A 19,350-nucleotide genomic window follows, 5' to 3' on the forward strand; every position below is an offset into this window, starting at 1 on the left:
ACAGAGAATGCGGCTTTACAGTCATGTGGTTAGACTTTGGGCCCAGTTCTGGCTCTACCACTTCTTGAGCTACCCACCTTCTACCAGGCATGCACCTGCTTTGTGTGTTGATTCTTGTTGATTCAAGAACTGTATATATATATATATATATATATTTTTTTTTTTACCAAAGCACTGCTCAGCTCTGATGATAGTGGTGCAGGGGATTGAACCTGGGACTTTGGAGCCTCAGACATGAGAGTATCTTTGTAGAACCCCTATGCTATCTACCCCCACCCATCAAGAGCTGTGTTTTTTGAAAAGATTTATTTTATGTATATCACAAATGAGACACATAGAGAGAGAAAGAAGAAGAGAAAGACAGAGAAGCAGGTGACAGTTTGGCGTCTGTGATGCTAGGGATGTAAATCAGGACCCCTAGTTATCAGAGAAAGGCAACAGTGAGATACCATTTTACGTCTTTGAGAATGTCCCACCTTAGGAAAGACAGAAACAAATGCTGGTGAAGATCTAGAGGTAAATGACCCCCTTCTGCCCTGCTTGTGGGAATGTACATTGGTCCAACCTCAGTGGAAAATAGCCTAGAGACTTCTCAGAACACCTACCTTCTGACCCAACAATTCTTCTGCTGCAGATTTATCCAGAGAGAACAAAAACACCCATCCAAAGAGAACTATACACACCTGTGTTCACAGCAGCACAATTTGTAACAGCCCAAACTTTGAAGCAGCCCAAATGCCAACCACAGATCAGTGACTAAGGTCGTTGTGGTACATATACACACTGAAATAACTACTCCAGTTAAACGTGATGAAGTCATATCTCCTTTGCCTCGTCTTGGATGGATCTCAAAGGACTTGTGTTAAGTAAGATAAGCCAAAAAGAGAAAGACAAAGACAAGATATTCTCATGTATAGTTGGAACTTAGGAAACATGGACAGAAAGGGAAAATACAAAGTGAAACTTGGACTTGGTGTGGCTTATTGCACAGAAGTGGGGGGTTGGGGATCTGGTGCCCCTCTGCTCCTCACTGCAGAGGTTGGTAGATGTCTTCTGTCATGGCATCCCATCCTGTTATCCTTTTCACAGCTCAAGGAAATAGGGAGTCAGGCGGTAGCACAGTGGGTTAAGCGCAGCTGGCGCAGAGTGTAAGGACCAGCCTAAGGAAATGGATCCACAGAGACTCAAAAGTCTTGCTCTCAGTGCAGACCAAGTCATTCATCGTGACTGTCAGAGATGGCAGGGCTGCCCACAGAAGCACCCTTGAGGTCCAGAGGCCTGTGCCAGCACAGTCTGCTTCCTACCTGTGAGTGGGCATCACACTGGGAACAGGGGGGTGGAAGGAGCTGGATATGGCTCCTAACACAATCAGCCTCCAGTTTGTGCCATCCTGCTGCACCCCTCCCATCACACAGGAACAGACCCCAATTCTGTCTTAAGCCCAGCAACAGTGCTTTCTCGGACCTCCTCCAATGGAGGTCAATGCCCCTCCAGTTTTATGCCTGCACTGCTCTCCTTGTTAATGCAAAGCACAGATGAATGTTTGAAAGTTTCCTTCCTCTTCCTCATTTCAACCACAGTGTATCCCATGAGGACATTTGTGTCTGTTCTCTGCTGCCCTTCCAGTGCACAGAATAAAAACTGACCCTCAGGCTGGGCAGTGGGGCGCCCCGTTGAGTGTATATGTTACTATGTGCAAGGACCCAGGTTCAAACCCTTCAGTCCTCACATGCAGGGAGGAGGCTTCCTGAACAGTCTTCTTGCATATTTCTCTCTCTCTCCCTACCTCCCCACCCATCTTGATTTCTGTCTGCCTCTAGCCAATAAATAAATAAATTCAATTAAATGTTTAAAATGTTTTACTTACAAAGTTTGGAAGCAAAAATCCTCACTGTTGTTGGACTAGAAGGTGGGTCCAGTAATTCAGAAACACCACTAGATAGTAAGTTACCTTACATCAGCCACATACAACATTTCCAGAAATACCTATTACTTTCATAGTCAAAACATGAATTAAAAACTTTTTAATATGACTTTATCAGTGATTTAACAGTGGCTTCTAAAGCTATGAGATTTTAGTGGTGTATTTTCATAAAATGATAAAGTATTGGATTTTTCCCCTCTGCCTCAATTCCTCTCCTGGGAGATTCCATTAACCAGAGGCTTCTGTTCCACTCTATACAGTGTCCTATATAAAGAGTCTCTATATAGACAGTACATTATATGCACTATATAACAGAGTTATCTATTCCACCCTATACAGTATACGTACAATATCCACTATAGACAGTATATTCAGTATATTATAACCACAACAGAGGTATCTATTCCAATATCGCCTCGTATATTTCTAAATATATGAAGATTAGTCCTTTCCATTTTTTCCACATTCACACACATACATACACACCATGAAACTAAGGGACAGTTATTTTCTTTTTAAAAACTTTTTATTATCTTTATTTATTTGTTGCATAGAGACAGCCAGAAATCAAGAGGGAAGGGGGTGATAGAGAGGAAGAGAGATAGAGAGACACCTGCAGCCCTGCTTCACCACTCACAAAGCTTCCTCCTGCAGATGGGGACTGGTGGTTCGAACACAGCTTCTTGTGCATTGTACCATGTACGCTCAACCAGGTGTGCCATTACCCAGTCCCTGGACAGTTATTTTCCCTTTAAGCTTTTCTCCCACAATATTTTGCAATTATATTCCTATCAGATTACTGTGCTTTCTTCTTTTTAATACATTATTTATTTCAATGAAAAAGAGAGATACAGAGAGGCCAGAATACTATTCAGCTCTGGCTTATGGTGATGCTAGGGATTGAACCTAGAACCTCAGAGCCTCAGGCATCAAAGTCTTTTTCAGAACCATTCTGTCTCCTCAGCCCTTTCCCACAGTTTTTTTTTTTAACCCTTTGGTGCCTGCAGTGAGCATCTGCCAGGAATACTTCCCATCAATAGTATAAATGAATAATTAGATAATAAATAGCAACTGATAGGTTCATAGGCTTTTTTTTTTTTTTTTTTTACTTTTCTGAGTCTTTCAGTTGTGTTGGGATTTCCTGTGCTGGGATCATGCCCAGGTATATGAACTCAGCATTGCGATCACCACAGAACACATCTAGAAAGTATTCCTTCTACAAGTGAAATGGCTCCTGATCCACAAGGTGGGGTTAAAGCTAATTGATCGCAGGAGCTTGTCCATGAGCTCCAGGACACCCAGAGACTGGTCACCTGGTCATAGATGAGGTGACTCACTGCTTTGACAAAACCAGAAAAAAAGTGAGCTAGAGTTCCTGGACCAGATACTGGGCTGGGGTTTGGGTCCCAGTCCTACGACTCACTTCCTCTGTGGTTCTACCTCTCTTAAGTCTCAATTTCCGTGTCTGCTAAGGAAAAGAGAAAAGGCAGGGAGAGGAGGGATCTGATGGGATTTTGCGATTCCAAATATGATTTTGTTTGGCTGAAGACCTGATTTCTTTTCAAGAGAAACCCAAAGCAGGAATTTTCATACAAACACAGATAAAAGCAGAATTGCTCAGTTTGAAGCAGAAGCAGGGACCCGAGACCTGTTCATTTACCACTGTTTGCACCTGCCTGACCCCTCTCCCCAACACTTAGCCTACAAGCACACATGCATATGGACATGCATGTCCACATACACCTCTGTGGCATATATATACACTGTGCAAAGGCACACATTTGTACACACATGACTCATGTGTCCAAGTGTGTGCATGCAGAGGGACATGTGTGTGACATGTATGCTTTTGTGAATACCAACAACACATGTGCATGCTTGTGGCACAGGCATGCACAAGCTCATACATGCACACAGGCAGCCATGGTCTATGGAGCATGTATAGATCACTCAGGCATAACAGGTAGCAAATTCTCCCTAAATCCTTTCTCTCCCCTGCCAGTGATTCAGCATTTTTTTAAAATTGTCACGAGGGTTATCACTGAGGCTCAGTGCAGGCGCTACCAATCCACCTCTCCTGGCAGCCATTTTTTCCCTCCCCCCCTTTTTTTTGCCTCCAGGGTTATCACTGGGGGTCAGTGCCTGCACTGTGAATCCACTGTTCCTGGAGGCTGTCTTTTCCCTTTTGTTGTTTATCATTGTTATTATTATTGTTGTTGCTGTTATTGCTGTTGGAGAGGACAGAGAGAAATGGAGAGAGGAGGGAAGACAGAGGGGGGAGAGAAAGACAGACACCTGCAGACCTGCTTCACCACTTGTGAAGTGATGCCCTCTGCAGGTGGGGAGCCGGGGGGCTTGAACTGGGATCCATACACTGGTCCTTGAGCTTCATGCCAGATGAGCTTAACCTGTTGCACTACCGCCCAGCCCCCCCATTTTTTCCCTATTTTTTCTATTACTTTTAATTGAGTAAGACAGAGAGACATTGAGAAGGGAGGAGGAGATAGGGACAGAGAAAGACACACCTGCAGACCTACTTCACCGTTCATGAAGCATCCCCCCTAAAGGTGGATGGCAGGGGCTCAAACCTAGGTCCTTGCGCATCGTAGTATATGCACTTAACCTGGTGTGCCACCGCCTGGCACCTCAGCAATTGTGTTTATTCCGCCGTTCCCCAACTGCTTATCCTGCTTATCCTGTTTCCTCAGCAGCCATTGGCTGAGTCCGTGGGCCAGGCATGATGCTAGGGGTATAGCAGCAAACAAGATGAGCAGAGCCCTGACTCAATCATCTGGCAGCCTGCAGGGTATCACACTCAGAATCTTTGCCATCCCTGTTCCCTCTACCTGGAATACTTATCTCACAAACATGTCAGTAGCCCCAATGTGAAGCAATCTGGGGGAACACTGAGGCATTGAGGGTTCTGGGCTGCTCCTCTGCCAGAGCTGGTGGTGCGGGGTGGGGGTGGGGGGTGCAGAACAGAAGTGGGGATTGAGCTAGTGCAGCACTGAGTGTCAGAGAGGAGGCCCCCTAGCGCCCCAGGCAGCTCTGCTTCGAACAGTTCATCTTTCACGACCTGAGATAGATGGCACTTTCAAACCAGGCTGAGTTGCCCAGACTGACCTCACTCTGCCAGCCATTCATGCCTCCCAAGGCTGGAGCTGGCTGTGGGGTGGGGTGGGGGGAGGGGGTCTCCTTTTTGTCTCCACATAGGGAAATGCTCCTAGCAGATCAGGACTTACCCTGCAAACCAGAGGCCGAGGGCCCTCCCATGCTAACTCCCCTTCCAATTAGCACACGATGTTTGCAGCAGAAACAATGTGTCCCAGACTTTGTCTCCAGACCCTGCCCTGCTGCTGTGCAAACATGAGTGTGTAACTTAACCTCTCTGAACCTCTCTCTGCAAACTGGACATAGAGCCACTGGGTACAGTCCCTCTCCAATCTAGTCTGTCAGCAAGTCACAAGCAGTATTATTATTCTAGTAATTGTTATTGTGATTAGTGTGATTATTATTTGCATAGGTGACTAGATTGGGAGCACTCACAGAGACAATACAATGAGGAAAGGCCTCCTCCCAGAGTAAACCAGGGCAATGTAGGACTTGAGTTCAACTTCAGCAGCCCCTGTAGCCAGCTCTGCCAGGAATGACCAGGAGGCCAGACCCCACTGGCTTGGAGAAGCACTCCCCTGGGAAGCACCAGCCCAGCAATGGCTCACTAGGGAGAGAGCAATTGATACAGCATGGCCCTCTCTGAAGAGTTCATGAGTGTTGATCTATTCTGACCATCCCTGCAAATGTAAGCCCATGAAATCCTCAGGAAGAACTGCACCAGAGTTCAGGGAAGCTGCTTTGCTGGCTAGTGTGAGGGTGCCTCTTCCCGGGTGCGTACTCTCTGGGTTGGAGAGAACTTGACCAGAGCCAGCCTGGGCGGCTACTCTCTCAGCAACCCAAGGGAGATGACTCAGGAACCAAACACGTGGTGTGAAACAATGTAATCTTTATTGATCAGAGAGTCAAGGCTTTTAAAGAGTAGACCTGGAAGTGGCAAGTCAGAAATGGAAATGGCTAGAAAAGGGGCGGAGAAAGGCAAAAGGGGGCTGGGAAGGTAGAAACTTCCTTAGCAACTGTTGCGGGGGGTTTTAACTGGTAGGATTAATGATACCCTGCAGGCAGGGAGGGTCTTGAGGGTAGAAAGAAGATAGATCAAAGGAATGGAATGGGTGGGGATCTTTCAGGCAAAACAATGATTACATAGATAGGCCATAGTATCAGGAATTCAGGGTGCTTTGTGAGCCCTGCTGAGCTCAACCACATCTCCACAATTTCCTGACATCTCCCCCTTTCTTTTTATCTAATAGCCATAGTATCAGGAATGCAGGGTGTTTGTGAGGTAGAGTCTGATAAGACGAGGCAAACCTTTGGGGTTACTCCTGTCCCTCCTTGCTCAACCTCTCGGTAGAGAGAAAGACTGACAGGATAGACACACTCCTCAGGTCAAGCTCTGCCAAGCTCAACCGCATCCTTACAATTTCCCGACATCTCCCCTGTTCTTATATCTAATGGCCATATTTAAATGGATCAATGTCTGTAAAAGACTCCATTTCTGTCAGTGTAGGAATAGCAGTGTAGGGGTGAACAGAAAACTTTTGGGCAGAAACCTGAATGATATAGTGCAGGCGTTTTTTAAAAGAACCGGAATAAGACAGGGAGTGAGTGATAAGTAAGAGTAGCAAGGGCCAGTGTGAGGCCAAGGGGAGGCTTGATGGGTGGAGAGGACGGGGGCTGGTGGGCTGAGGAGCGGGGCCTGACAGCAAAGGCGTGTGGCCTAACAGTGAAGGGACTCCAGGTCTGACAGTTGGAGGGCACATGGCCTGGCAGGCAGAGGGCACGTGGCCTGGCAGGCGGAGGGCATGTGGCCTGGCAGTGAGGGGCTTGGCCTGCCAGGCAAGAGGCTTGGCTTGTAGGGCCTGGCAGGTGAAGGGCATGGCCTGCCAGGCAAGGGGCATGTGGCCTGGCACTACTTGGCTGTCCTGAAGTCACCCAGCAAGGCAGGCAGCAGTGTCAGAACTCACACCACATTGTCTGGGGCCCTTGGCCTCCCCAACCAGTTCTCTCCTCCCATTTCTTCCCAAATCACCTCTTCTGGGTCCATGAAAAATCACATCCAGGGTTGGAGATAGAGCTCACCAGGTAGGGCCTGTGCCTTGCCATGGTCAAGCCCCAACACTACATGGGAGTCACCATGGCACTGGAGGAAGCTCTGGTACTGTGGTGGCTCTGTCTGTCTTTCTAGAAAGGCAGATTCTGAATTTTAAAAAGCAGACTAGGACTGAAGAGTGGTCTGCAAAATGTCTTTAGTGCCTGAGACTCAGATGGCCCAGGGTCAATCTCCCCAAAGAGCAGGCTAGGGCTGGGAAGATAGCATGATGGTTATGCAAAAAGACTTTAGTGTTAAAGGATCAGATAACCCAGGTTCAATCCCTAGCACCACCTTAAATCAGAGTGAAGCAGTGCTAAAGTGCTCTGGTTAAAATAATAATATTAATAGGGAGTCCAGCAGTAGCACAGCAGGTTAAGCACAGGTGGTACAATGCACAAGGACCAGCAGAAGGATCCTGGTTAGAGCCCCGGCTCCCCACCTGCAGGGGTGTCACTTCACAGGTGGTGAAGCAGGTCTGCAGGTGTCTATCTTTCTCTCCCCCTCTGCATTCCGCTCCTCTCTCCATTTCTCTCTGTCCTATCCAACAATGACAACATCAATAACAACAACAATAATAACTGTAACAATAAAAAGCAACAAGTGCAACAAAAGAGAAAATAAATAAATAAATATTTAAAAATTTAAAAGTAAATAAATAATAGCAATAATAATAGTGCAGATGGGATCAGTAAAATTTCACATGCACACAGCCTCAATTCCTAAAAAAAGAGTGGGGAAAAGGCAGAAAGAAAGAAAGAAAATCACATCCAGGCTTGCTCTGTGATAAGTCTGGAGGGAGAGGGAAGAATTTTCCACCTCTACTTGCCCAGAACCAGGCTGTGCCCCTCCCTAGGACCACTTGCCCTGTCAGTTTGGCCAAGGATCAGCCCTGTGCAGAGGGACACACCCATGGCTCTCATGCAGACCCCACAGGGAAAAGGCAGAGGCCTCACTGAAGCTGTTGCTGAAGCTGTTGTTTTTTTTACCACTGCCGTCAGGCACGCAAATCAAACCCAACCATGACCCAAAACCACAGAGATTTTTTTCTGAACCTTGAAATGAACACAAACCTTCCTGATTTCCAGAACCTCAAACCCAGTGGGGGTTCACACCTCCTAAACACAAAGTCAGCCAACAAGCAAAAACGTTTCAATGGTTCCAAGCCCAAACATTTGCTCCCACAGCCATGTCAGCCCAAACCCAACCCCCCCAAACTTCTGGTCATGGTTTCCAGGCTTTGAGTGTGAGAAGGAGGGTATGAACCAGAGTGGGGCTGGAAGGCAGGGGTTAAGTATGGGGAGAAGGGAGAAGGAAACCCCAATACCTCAAGGTGCACAGACAAGGCCTCTCCTTGCAGACCTTAGGGGTTTGTGGTAGAAACTTCTCCTCCTCTCCTCAGGAGGCTGCCATTTACCCAAAAGTTGCAGAGAGGGGAGAGAGGCATCATAAAAAGCAGCGAGGAAGGCTGAGGAAAAGTGTCTTCTTGGCAAGGAAGCCTAGGTTAGGGGGATAAGGCTGGACCAAGGCAGCCATCTTGAAACCCCCACTTCCTGTCCTCTCTATAAAAGAGAAAGTGGAAGAGTTGAGCATCTTCTTCCTAGGTAGCCTTGAGACCCTGTTCTTAAGGACAGTTTTCACATCTGTCTAACTTTGATACCTCATGAAGTAGTCATCCACTGAGGACACGGGAGAGGGTGGACTCAGAAAACGAGAAAGGATTATCGGTCAGTCAGCACTTCAGACCTTTCCCTCATTCCTGATGGTGAAGATAGGCCATATGGTGGTGGTGGTGGTGGTGTGTGTGTGTGTGTGTGTGTGTGTGTGTGTGTGTGTGTGTGTGTGTGTGTGTGTGTGTGTGTGTGTATGTGTGTCCCAGTCATGTTTTGCTGTGTGAGGACAGAAGAAGGCAGTGGAAAGGAGGCAGAGGAGGGCACCCTGGAGACAGAGATGAGGATGCTGGCAATTCTGAGGTGCAGAAATCAATGAAACTGTCCCCCCCCAAAAAAAAAAATAAGCAGTGGCTGTCCCACTCAATCAGCATGCTTGGTTCCTGGCTAAAATCCTCCATAGAGGTTTTTTTTTTTTCCCCTAGCACTGTCACCTCCCATGGGGGATCGGCTGCTTCCATATTGGGGTCTTAGTGGAGAGGCTGATGCTGGGTGGAAGGTAGACACTGGGGGGGCTTGGTGGCCAAAGAAGGACAAGATTCATTGCCAGGGGAGCAGGGGTATAGCAGAACAGTACCCACTGCTATAGTGTCTGGAGGATCAAAGGTCCCCAGAGTAGAATGGGCTTACCGTCCCAACAGCAGGACACTGCCCACTGAGGTCACCTCAGTCCAGGCTCAGTCCTTCCCCTGAAATTGTGAACCATTTTCTTGGGGAGATAGATAACCTTCCAGAATGTTTCTGGTATAAAGTAAGGGACATATAGTCGAGAAGCAGAAAGGACTCTGGTGTGGTTTGGGTTAGTTACGTAATCTCTTTGCTCCTTGGGGTCCCATCTTGTAAAATGGGGATAGTGGCCTATCCTAGGTAGCACTGGTATGAAGGCCAGGTGAGACTGCACACCTGAGTGACTGGGCGCAGGCCACCTGCTGTAAAGATGGGATTTGTACTGGTTTCACCAATGTACAAGAGTCACAGAATGCTACGTTTACACTGCATTCATTTCTGGATTCACTGGTGCCCTCTTCCATCCTATAATTCCTTGACACCTGCCCCCAGTGCTGCAAGGCTTCTTAAGCTGGGTGCACCAATGCCACAGATCTGAACATTTTTCATGGTCAGGTGTCAAGTTAGAAGGGGCATGCATCCCCAAACACGCACCCAATCTGCCTGCCGCCAGGCCCCTCTAAGGAAAAACTTGGATAGGCTGGAAAATCCCAACTCCAGCTACATTTTCAAATCTTCTCACAATCCAAATGTCAACACCAATCGAAACAAGATGTTTATTTGCAGACCTCCTGCCAGCCCGGATTAATTTCTACAGGCTGAAAGCCCATTTTGGAACTGTAATGTCTCAATTTTACAGATGAACAGAGGGGGTGGGCGGAGGGTGGGGGTGCAGGCCCACCCCCGTTACTGCCTTCCTGATTTTTGGAGGTGTTGGGGTGGGTGCACAGGAGAACAAAGGGGTGGGTCCTGTGGCTGGCCCTGTCACCCAGAAGTCCCCCAGCAAAGGCATCTGGGGTTCCAATTGCACACCAGCCCCTCACCTCCCTGTGCAATGCAGCTGCAAAGGCCTCTCCTGGGCTTCCTTCTCCCTCTGCTTCTATGTCACTGGTCTCTCTGCCCAATGGGGGACTGGAGGGGTGGCAGGTGGGTGGAGGCACCCAGCCAGAGCTGGGAAGACAAAAGCCAAATGCAGGGAGGAAATGTCCCAGAGCCCCCGGGGTTCACATGTGTCCCAGATGAGCCCCCGCCTGGTGTGTGGCTGCCTTGAGTGCAGACCCCAGGCCCTGTTGGCAGGGGAGCACCCCAGTCTCAACTGTCAGGCATGTGCTAAGAATTAAGGGGATGCTGTGCACAACTGGAGCCCCCACAGCAGTGGACATGATGAGCCCCACCATTCATTCTGCCCATCATGTTGGTGCAGGTGGCTGAGGCAGAGGTGGAGGCTGCTTTGCCCAAAGATTTTTGTCCCTTGCACCCAGGAAAGTGGCTCAGTCAATAAAGCCTAGTGTGTGAAGGTTGGGTGATGGCGCACCTGTTTGAGCGTACAAGTTATTATGCACAAGGAGCTGGGTTCAAGCCCCCAGTCCCCACCTGCTACAGTGCTTTCTCTCTACCTAGCTCCCCTTCCCTTTCAACTTCTCTCTGGCCTATCAAGCAAAAAAAATTATATATATATATATATATATATTTTTTTTTTTTTAAGAATTGAATGTATGAGGTTGGATCCTTATCACTGGGTAGGAAGTGGTGGCTCTCTCTCTCTCTTTCTCTCTCTCTCTCTCTAAATAAATAAATATATATATATATATATATATATATATCAAAAGAAAGAATTTACGATCAGTCTTTTAAAAGACCTTGTTCTGAGGGTAGAGCACTAGCATACCCAGCTGAGCACACAGGTTACCATGAACAAAGACCTAGGTTCAAGCCTTCACTGCCCACCTGCAGGAGAGAAGCTTTACAAGCAGTGAATCAGGGCTCCTCCTCTCTATCTCCCTCCTCCACTCTCAATTTCTCTCTATCTATCAAATACAAAAAAGTGGGGGAGGGGTATGACCACCAGTAGCGATGGATTCACCAGAAATTACTTTGGTAGCAATAAATAAATTAGTTAAATACCTTGTTCTTCCCAGCCTGATAGATAGCAGTAGCAGGAAAGAAGAAGGGAGTTCTTCTCTGAAAAAAGCTCTCTTGGGCTGAGGGGATGAACTTTGAGCTTCCCTGCCTCCAGAAGGACACCCTGCCCCCATGAAGGGGACAGGACAGATTGGCTCTGAATATTCTGTGGCAGGCAGTCCCTGCCACAGTCCCCGCCACAGTCCCCGCCACAGTCCCCGCCACAGTCCCCGCTCCTCATACCCAAGCCAACCTGGTTGCAAAAGGATCTCTTGCCTCATCTCCCCACCCACCCCAGCAAGAGCTGGATTCTGATACTCTTGTGAGAAACACGTGACATGACACCTGGGGATGGGTCAGGAAACCACCTCAGTGCCCCTTCCAACCTACAACCCCCACCATGGCAGAGCTCCCCCGCCCCAGCTGGCTGGTCTTCAAGAATCTCCCCCTGCTTTCTCCTGGCTTGTGTGTCCAGAAAACATTTTTTTTCCTTGTCTTTTTCTAAGATGTATTCGGTTGGGGAGATAGCTCACCAGGTTGAGCATCTGCCTTCTCATGAACACAGTCCAGGTTTGAGTCCCAGCACCATATGGGAGACATTGTGGTGTCTGGAGAAGCTCTGGTGCTGTGATATTTCTTTTTTTCGCTCTGCTTCTCTCTAAGTAAAATCAAGGAGCAGTGAAGCCACCCCATCCATCTATCTAATCTGGAGGAGGCATGACTCTAGCACATCTGATGCCTGGGAGGGAACCTGATGCCTCAACTTTGCAAAGCAAGTTCTCTACCTATGGGGCCACTTCCTCAGCTGCCAGGAAACAGTACCCTTAGTCTACCTCATGGGCCATGGAGAGGGTCACACGCTTGGACGACTCACAAGACTGAGCCAAGGACACAGGATGGGAGAGGGGGAATCTATACAGAAGGCCAGAGCTGAGGGTGAAGGTGGGAGCCAGGTGGTGGCACATGTTTAAGCACACACATTACAGTGCACAAGGACCCAGGTTCAAACCTCTGGTCCCCCACCTGCAGAGGGAAAGCTTCACAAGTGGTAAAACAAGGCTGCAGGTGTCTCTCTGTCTCTTTCCCTCTCTACCTCCTCTGCCTCTCTCAAATTTCTCTTTGCCTCTATCCAGTACTAATGCATACATGCATATATACATATATACATCTGAGGGGAGGTGTGTGAGCACTAGAGAGGCACTATTGCTGCCTCATGTTAGAGATGAGGAAACTGAGGCTCTGAAAAGCAAAGTGATCACTCAGACTTGCTGAGCATTGGCTTGCATGGAGGGTCAGGAACATCCAGTGGGCCCATGCAGGGCCCCTGCTCCACTGGCCACCACAGGAATTAGACTTCACACAAGGGAGGCTGAAAAAAACCTGGAGCCTGAGTCTGATGCCTCTTTATCTGCAACACATAACTGGCAGGGGCTCTGGCCTAAGAATGAACAGGTAAATAGAGTCCCTTCATATGAGCCTTGTCCTCATTCCCCTAGGGGAAGTCAGACCCCGCCAGGAAGCACCCCCTTCCCCAGACTGCGGATGCTCCAGGGCAGGTGGAAAAATCCAGAAGTAGCAAACTAAACAATAAGGTAGAACTGGGAGGCATGTGGAAGGCAACCTTAGAGACCTGATCCCTGCTGGAACAGCAGCCCAGGGTCCCAGGGGAGTCAGAGAGCCCCTGGAAAGAGCTAAACACAGATTAGGATTCAGCATCAGCCAGAATGGCAGGTCCCCAAGAGAAAATAGGAAAGTGAGGTGGTGTGTATAGACTCTAGGACAGGACAGGTGGAGGGGTGGCCTGCTGATTTCTCCCTCTTAGAACATACTCATACAGGAGGCCCAGGATCCCTGTCCTCATTCATTCACTAATCTTTAATTTTCTTCAAAGAAGGAACAAAAGAAGACAAGAAGAAATATATGTATTCACAAGCAGTGAATCAGGGCTCTTCCTCTCTATCTCCCTCCTCCACTCTCAATTTCTCTCTAGCTATCAAATACAAAAAAAAAGTGGGAGGCAGGGTATGACCACCAGTAGTGATGGATTCACCAGAAATAACTTTGGTGGCAATAGATAAATTAGTTAAATACCTTGTTCTTCCCTGCCTGATAGATAGCAGTAGCAGGAAAGAAGGGAGTTCTATTGTATTTATATTTATATTTATATTTTATTTATATATTTTAATATATATAAATATATATATATCACCCATATTCGTTGGAAAGAACCACTATTTTTAACTTTCTTATTTAGCTATTTATTTATAAAAGAAAAATGCAAAATGATAGATAGAGGGAGGCCAGAGCACTGCTCAGTTCTGGCTTATGGTGGTCCTGGGGATTGAACCTGGGACCTCAGAGCCTCAGGAATAAAAGTCTTTTCACATAGTCATTATGCTGGCTCCCCAGCCTGAGAAACGCTATTGCTGCTGGAATATACACTGTTCCAAGGGACCAGGTGGTGGTTCACCCAACTGAGCACACACATTACTATGCACATGGACCGAGATTCAAGTCTCCAGTCCTCACAGAAGAGAAGCTTTATAAGTGGTGAAGCAGTGCTGCAGGTGTATCCCCTTTTCTCTCCTCTATCTCCCCCTCCCCTCTTTATCTCTCCATTTTATCAGAAAGAAAGAAAGAAAGAAGAAGAAAGGAAGGAAGGAAGGAGGAGAAAGGAAAGGAAAGGAAAGGAAAGGGAGGGGAGGGGAGGGGAGGGGAGGGGAGGGGAGGGAAGGGAAGGGAAGGGAAGGGAAGGGAAGGGAAGGGAAGGGAAGGGAAGGGAAGGGAAGGGAAGGAAACATGGTCACTAGGAACAGTGGATTCATCACGCAGACACCAAATCCTATCAATAACCCTGGTGACAATTAAAAAAAATATATAGAAATACAGAGTTCCAGATTATTTCCTATGTACATATATTTATTTCTTTGTTTTAAAAAGACAGACTCACACCATTCCAAGCTAATCTGAAACCTATCCTTTTCATTTTACCAAGTAAAATTATTGTCTGTGCCCCACACTTATGTAAACAAATAATTTCTGGAATAATATGCCAGGAACTATTAATTTGGCCATTTCTGGAGAGCAGATACAGAGAAAAAAATCCAGAATGGGAGGGGGGGAAAAGTAAAAACTTCAAACTTCCTCTATTCTTTTTTCTCCAACAACACTTCTAAGGTTTTTGTTGTGTGCCTGAATGTATTCTAAACACTGTACAAATACTAACGCCTTTCACTTGCTTTTCAAGTATTCCAGTCAAGGTTTTTTTGTTTTTTTTGTTTGTTTGTTTGTGTTTTATCCTATTCACAGGCTGTTGTGCTGCTTTTGCAGTTCAGAATAGAGTTTAAACCCATATATGCAGCAACCATTTCTCTATGTCAAATGATATCCATTTAAGTGTCACCTCCACACACTGACTGCAGTTTTCCATGGTGCAGTGCCCTCAGATGGGGTTAATTAACCAACCAGCCCAGGGTGGGGAAGATCAGACTGATCAGCTCTCTTGAAAAGGAGCAGAAGTCCAGAGAAATAACGCTACACACACTGCACAGTCTCGTCTGCTTGCTTCCTAAACAGAAACTCTTCTCAGACTTTAAACCAAACCAAGTAACCAACAAAAAGCCAGGCTGGCTACGCTGACTCGTTGAACCTCAAACCAAGATAACACAAATTCCAGCTTTTTAAAAACTAGGAAGGTCCACACAACTGGTGCTATTTCCAGAAAAGTCTGAATGAGCTTCTTAAAAAACGGGACCAGACCACTGTGTTTCCACGTGCATTTGGACTAGACCATTCCCGAAGTCTTTGAGAAGGTGACTGTAGTGTCTCGGACCCTGACTTTTTATGAGACTATTGGAACCTGGAATACTACTTACAGAAAGAGATTCAGAAACCTGGGTGACCTCCAATGGGTAACAAGCTCCTCTTCGTTAGACCTAAGTCCTCCCTCTTTTTAAAGGCCACTTTTGGACTAAATAACCCTGAGCTGGGGTCTGCAAGTGAATTCCAGTCTCTCGGTGAAGTCAGGCCACTCAGGAACTAAGCCTCACACCCAGCTAGAGTCTCTGAAGGCTGCAGAAGACAGCACCCCTAAGCCTCCTCCTACCAGCCGCTTGTGAGCTGTGAGCAGTTCCCAAGACTGGCCGCTGCTGCTGCCTCGTTCAAGCCCTGAAATCCTGGGAGAGGGAGGTGGGAGGAAAGGCAGCCCCCAGCTGTCCTCCCCTTGAGGTCACACCTGCTAGCCTCAAGCTGACAGTTGAGATTCCACTCTGGCTGATAGCAGTGGGGCCCAAAGGGACAGAAAAAGCAGGGCCTGAGGCTGGGACTGGGACTGGGACTGAGGCTGGGGCTGGGGCTGGGGCTGGGGCTGGGGCTGGGGCTGGGGCTGGGGCTGGGGCTGGGGTTGGGGCTGGGGCTGGGGCTGGGACTGAGGCTGGGGCTGGGGCTGGGGCTGGGGCTGGGGCTGGGGCTGGGGCTGGGGAACACACACACACACACACACACATTGCCGTGCCCCTCTCACATGCTCCCCCATGTATGTGCAGGGAACCAGCAATGACCTCTCCCTCCCCGAGCAGCTGCCACCTGGTTCAACAACAAGGGACTCAGGAGGAGGGGGCTGAGGGCTGTTTCTGCCCAACCTTCCTGCCAGCCTTGCCCACTGCCCTGGAGACCAGCCTCCACTAGTCTCCACAGCTATAAACAGGAGCAGATAAGCTGGATTCTGAGGTCCTGATGATCCCTCCCAGTCAGGAACAAAGACTACTCCCCAAATATACCCACTGACCATGTGGGAGCTCTGCACCCCAACACTGAGCCTACCAAAGGAGCTCACTAATTCTTATTCTTCCATGGAGCCTCTCCCCTCAGGTGCTAAAGCTGTGTGTCCTGTAAAGCTATTTATTATGAACAAGCCCTGAAGGGACCTAAGAAGACCCCTTTCCTGAGGACCAATGGCCAGGTCTACACACAGACACAACTGTCTGCTTAGGCGGCAGGGAAGTGCCACAAAGAAGCCAGTGAGCCACTCCTCTCACTCCCCTCATCTCTGTCACAGCTGGGGACCAGCCTAGTTCTGTGTTCCCAGTCTGATTATTCAAGAGACTGAACTGACCCCAAGCAGGCTCAACTCTCCAGGCCAGCTGGGAGAGAGGGCTCAGGGCTGGGGCCTCAGGCTCCTGGAACTATGACAACAGCTCAGGAATGGGGTTTTTACCTGGAAAACATGGTCCCATCCTCAGGAAAGACTTGGGTCAGTAGAAACTCCTAAGGAAACCTCTCTTTGGACTCCCAGGAGACTCTGGGTCCCCACCAAGTGACAGCAGACAGACAGTCTGTGGAAAAGAGGCTCTGGAACCCAGAATACCAACCCAGAATGCTTCCACTCCAGGATCCCTCTGTTCCCAGAGGCTTCTTGAGGGAACACCTACCAGCCCAGGCCCCCACCCCCACCCACCCAGCTCAGCCATCAAATACTTCGAATTCTTCTAAATTAGAATAGCCGGGTCCCCATTCCCAGGAAAATGCAATTTAAGACTAAAATCCCCCCAGTCAAAGGAAGCACCCAGCCCCAGGAGGGAGGGTCTCTGCTGGGTTTGCCTGGCTTCTCTCTCTCTCTCTCTCTCTCTCTCTCTCTCTCTCTCTCTCTCTTCCCTCCTTCCCTCTCTCTAGCTCCCGTTTGCCCCTGTGATTGTAGTAATAATAATGATCCAGGATGAAAAGGAATGTTCCCTGGACCTGGCTTACCAACCTGTAATTCAGGGCCTTTCATTTCTGGGCTAGGCAGGCACAAACACTGCGGTGACAGCCTTCGATGCTAATCTCCTCAGCAGATGTGAAACACGGAGCTGCTGAAAAAGTACTTCCCCATCGAACCGAGCCGGGGCCTAAAATGCATAGACAATTCATAATGATGCATTTGATTAATGGTAAGTGAGCATGGAATCTGGACGGACCCATGTGATGGCCACATTAGCACCAGATGAAACTGTCATGTGAGGCGATGTGACAAAATAATAATAATAATAGTAATCAGGAGCCAGGGACTGCCAAGGTGAGAGCAGTCACACATGGGGAAGATCACCCTTTCTGTCTATTATGTCAAACTGGGGGATTTCTGTCTTTTATGTCAGGGAGGAGGGAGGTAGGAGAGACTGTAAACGAATATAAAGGAAAGCAAGTCCTCTTCAGCAACTACAAGTTGCCATTTGTCGTGAAAAGAGTCTGAGACATGGGAAGTTAGTTTTCTCTTTCTCTTCCATCAACAGGGTTGACAAGTTAGCTAGCTGATGGACTCAAAGGAGGTCTTCTTGTGGGGGGAAAAAAATGTCTCTTGTGATTCTCTTATAAATTCAGTTCTGACTGACAACCCGGGAGAGTCGTCGGGCAGAGGACACAGTTCTGGGGAAAAAAAAAAAAAAAAAAAACCATCCAGTGTTTTCAACAGCCTCAAGGACCTCGGAGAAGCAGGCAGGGCCTTTCAAACGCCCCGAGTTTTTCTGGGTGTGGAATGTCTCCAGCATCAGCTCCCCAGCCAGTCTTATTGAAAACATTATCTTTTCCATCAATAATACCTCTGAGTTCTTTATTAGCAGACTCCCTGGCACAAGCTGACATATTTACAGCACACAGTAAACTTTATGTATCTGCAAGAATATTAAAGGTGAGGGGGAGAGAACCCTCACTCAGTGACCACAACAAATCATCCTAAAATGATCAAGTGGGAAGTTAATTGTCCTGGGGAGGGGCTCCTGACAGCTTCCACCCCGGCCAGTGGACCAAAGGAGTTAGCAAAGATGAAAAAAGCATGTGTGAGGATTGGAAACATAAGAATACATATTAGAGGGAGAGAGAGAAAGAGAGAGAGAGAGAAAAGAAAGACCAACAGCTATCACTGGCCAGGCTGACGGGGAAATCTGATCTTGAATTGGAATGGTTAACATTTGGGGTTGTTTGGAGAGAATTGCTCCAAGCTGTTTTTCTTCAAAATGTATAGATTTCAGGTAAGAAGCTCTGTGTAAGTCATAACCACTCTGGAAACAAGCCCCCCATTACTTTGCTTCTGACTAAGGTAGGGACAAATTTTCTCTTGCCTCTCTCAAACTGGGGGACTTGGGTTTTAACTTGGGAGCACACTAAGAAGAATGATTACTTCTCCTTCTTCTTTTAATATACTTTTTTATTATTCTGCCAATGTTTGCTTCTTGGGACTGCCTCTTTTTCTTGGTTCTTTGCCGGGGACCCCTTTGCTTCTTGCATTTGGGACAATGAAGTGTGGATCCCATGGGGTTGGGGGAAGTCCTCAGTCTACTCCTGCCCACTGCTCCCCTAGAGAATCAACACCAATGCTGAAGCAATTCACAGATGTAATGAAATCTCCAGGTTCCCAACACAAGCACTTGAGATGTGGAGGCCTCCACTATCCCAAACCTCTTGCCCTGGTGGTGGTGGTGGGGGGGGGGTGATTGTATTTGTTTTGATGGAGATGGAAATATGCATATTTATTTGGGTGGTATCTCATCATCTGTCTTATGGGAAGTATTTGATTTTTAGTTGTTACTTGGCAAATCCAAAGAAGGAATGGGCATTCATTTAAAGCTTCTGTTTTCCATAAATTCTGTGAAATAAGTAAGCTCTCTTCCCCTTGAACTTTATATTAAACCATTTTTTCTCTCAAGGGAGAAAAAAAAGCACAAAGAGAAACGAATTATTTCCAAGCCTAAAAAAAAAAAAATCATAACTTCTTCTCTGGAAGAAAATATCAAAGGTATCTTAGGGAGGAAAAAGAATAATTGTGTTCTTAGAAGGACAGTTTTTTTAAAAAGTTTTTTTCAGATTCTGCATTACAAAAGAAAAAACTTTGGAAACTTGCATTAATAAGCGACTGCCTGTGGCTGTATGTTTGTAAAAAATCTGCTTCCACAGCCAGC

This window comes from Erinaceus europaeus, chromosome 17, assembly GCF_950295315.1.
Source record: "Erinaceus europaeus chromosome 17, mEriEur2.1, whole genome shotgun sequence".
Lineage (NCBI taxonomy): Eukaryota > Metazoa > Chordata > Mammalia > Eulipotyphla > Erinaceidae > Erinaceus > Erinaceus europaeus.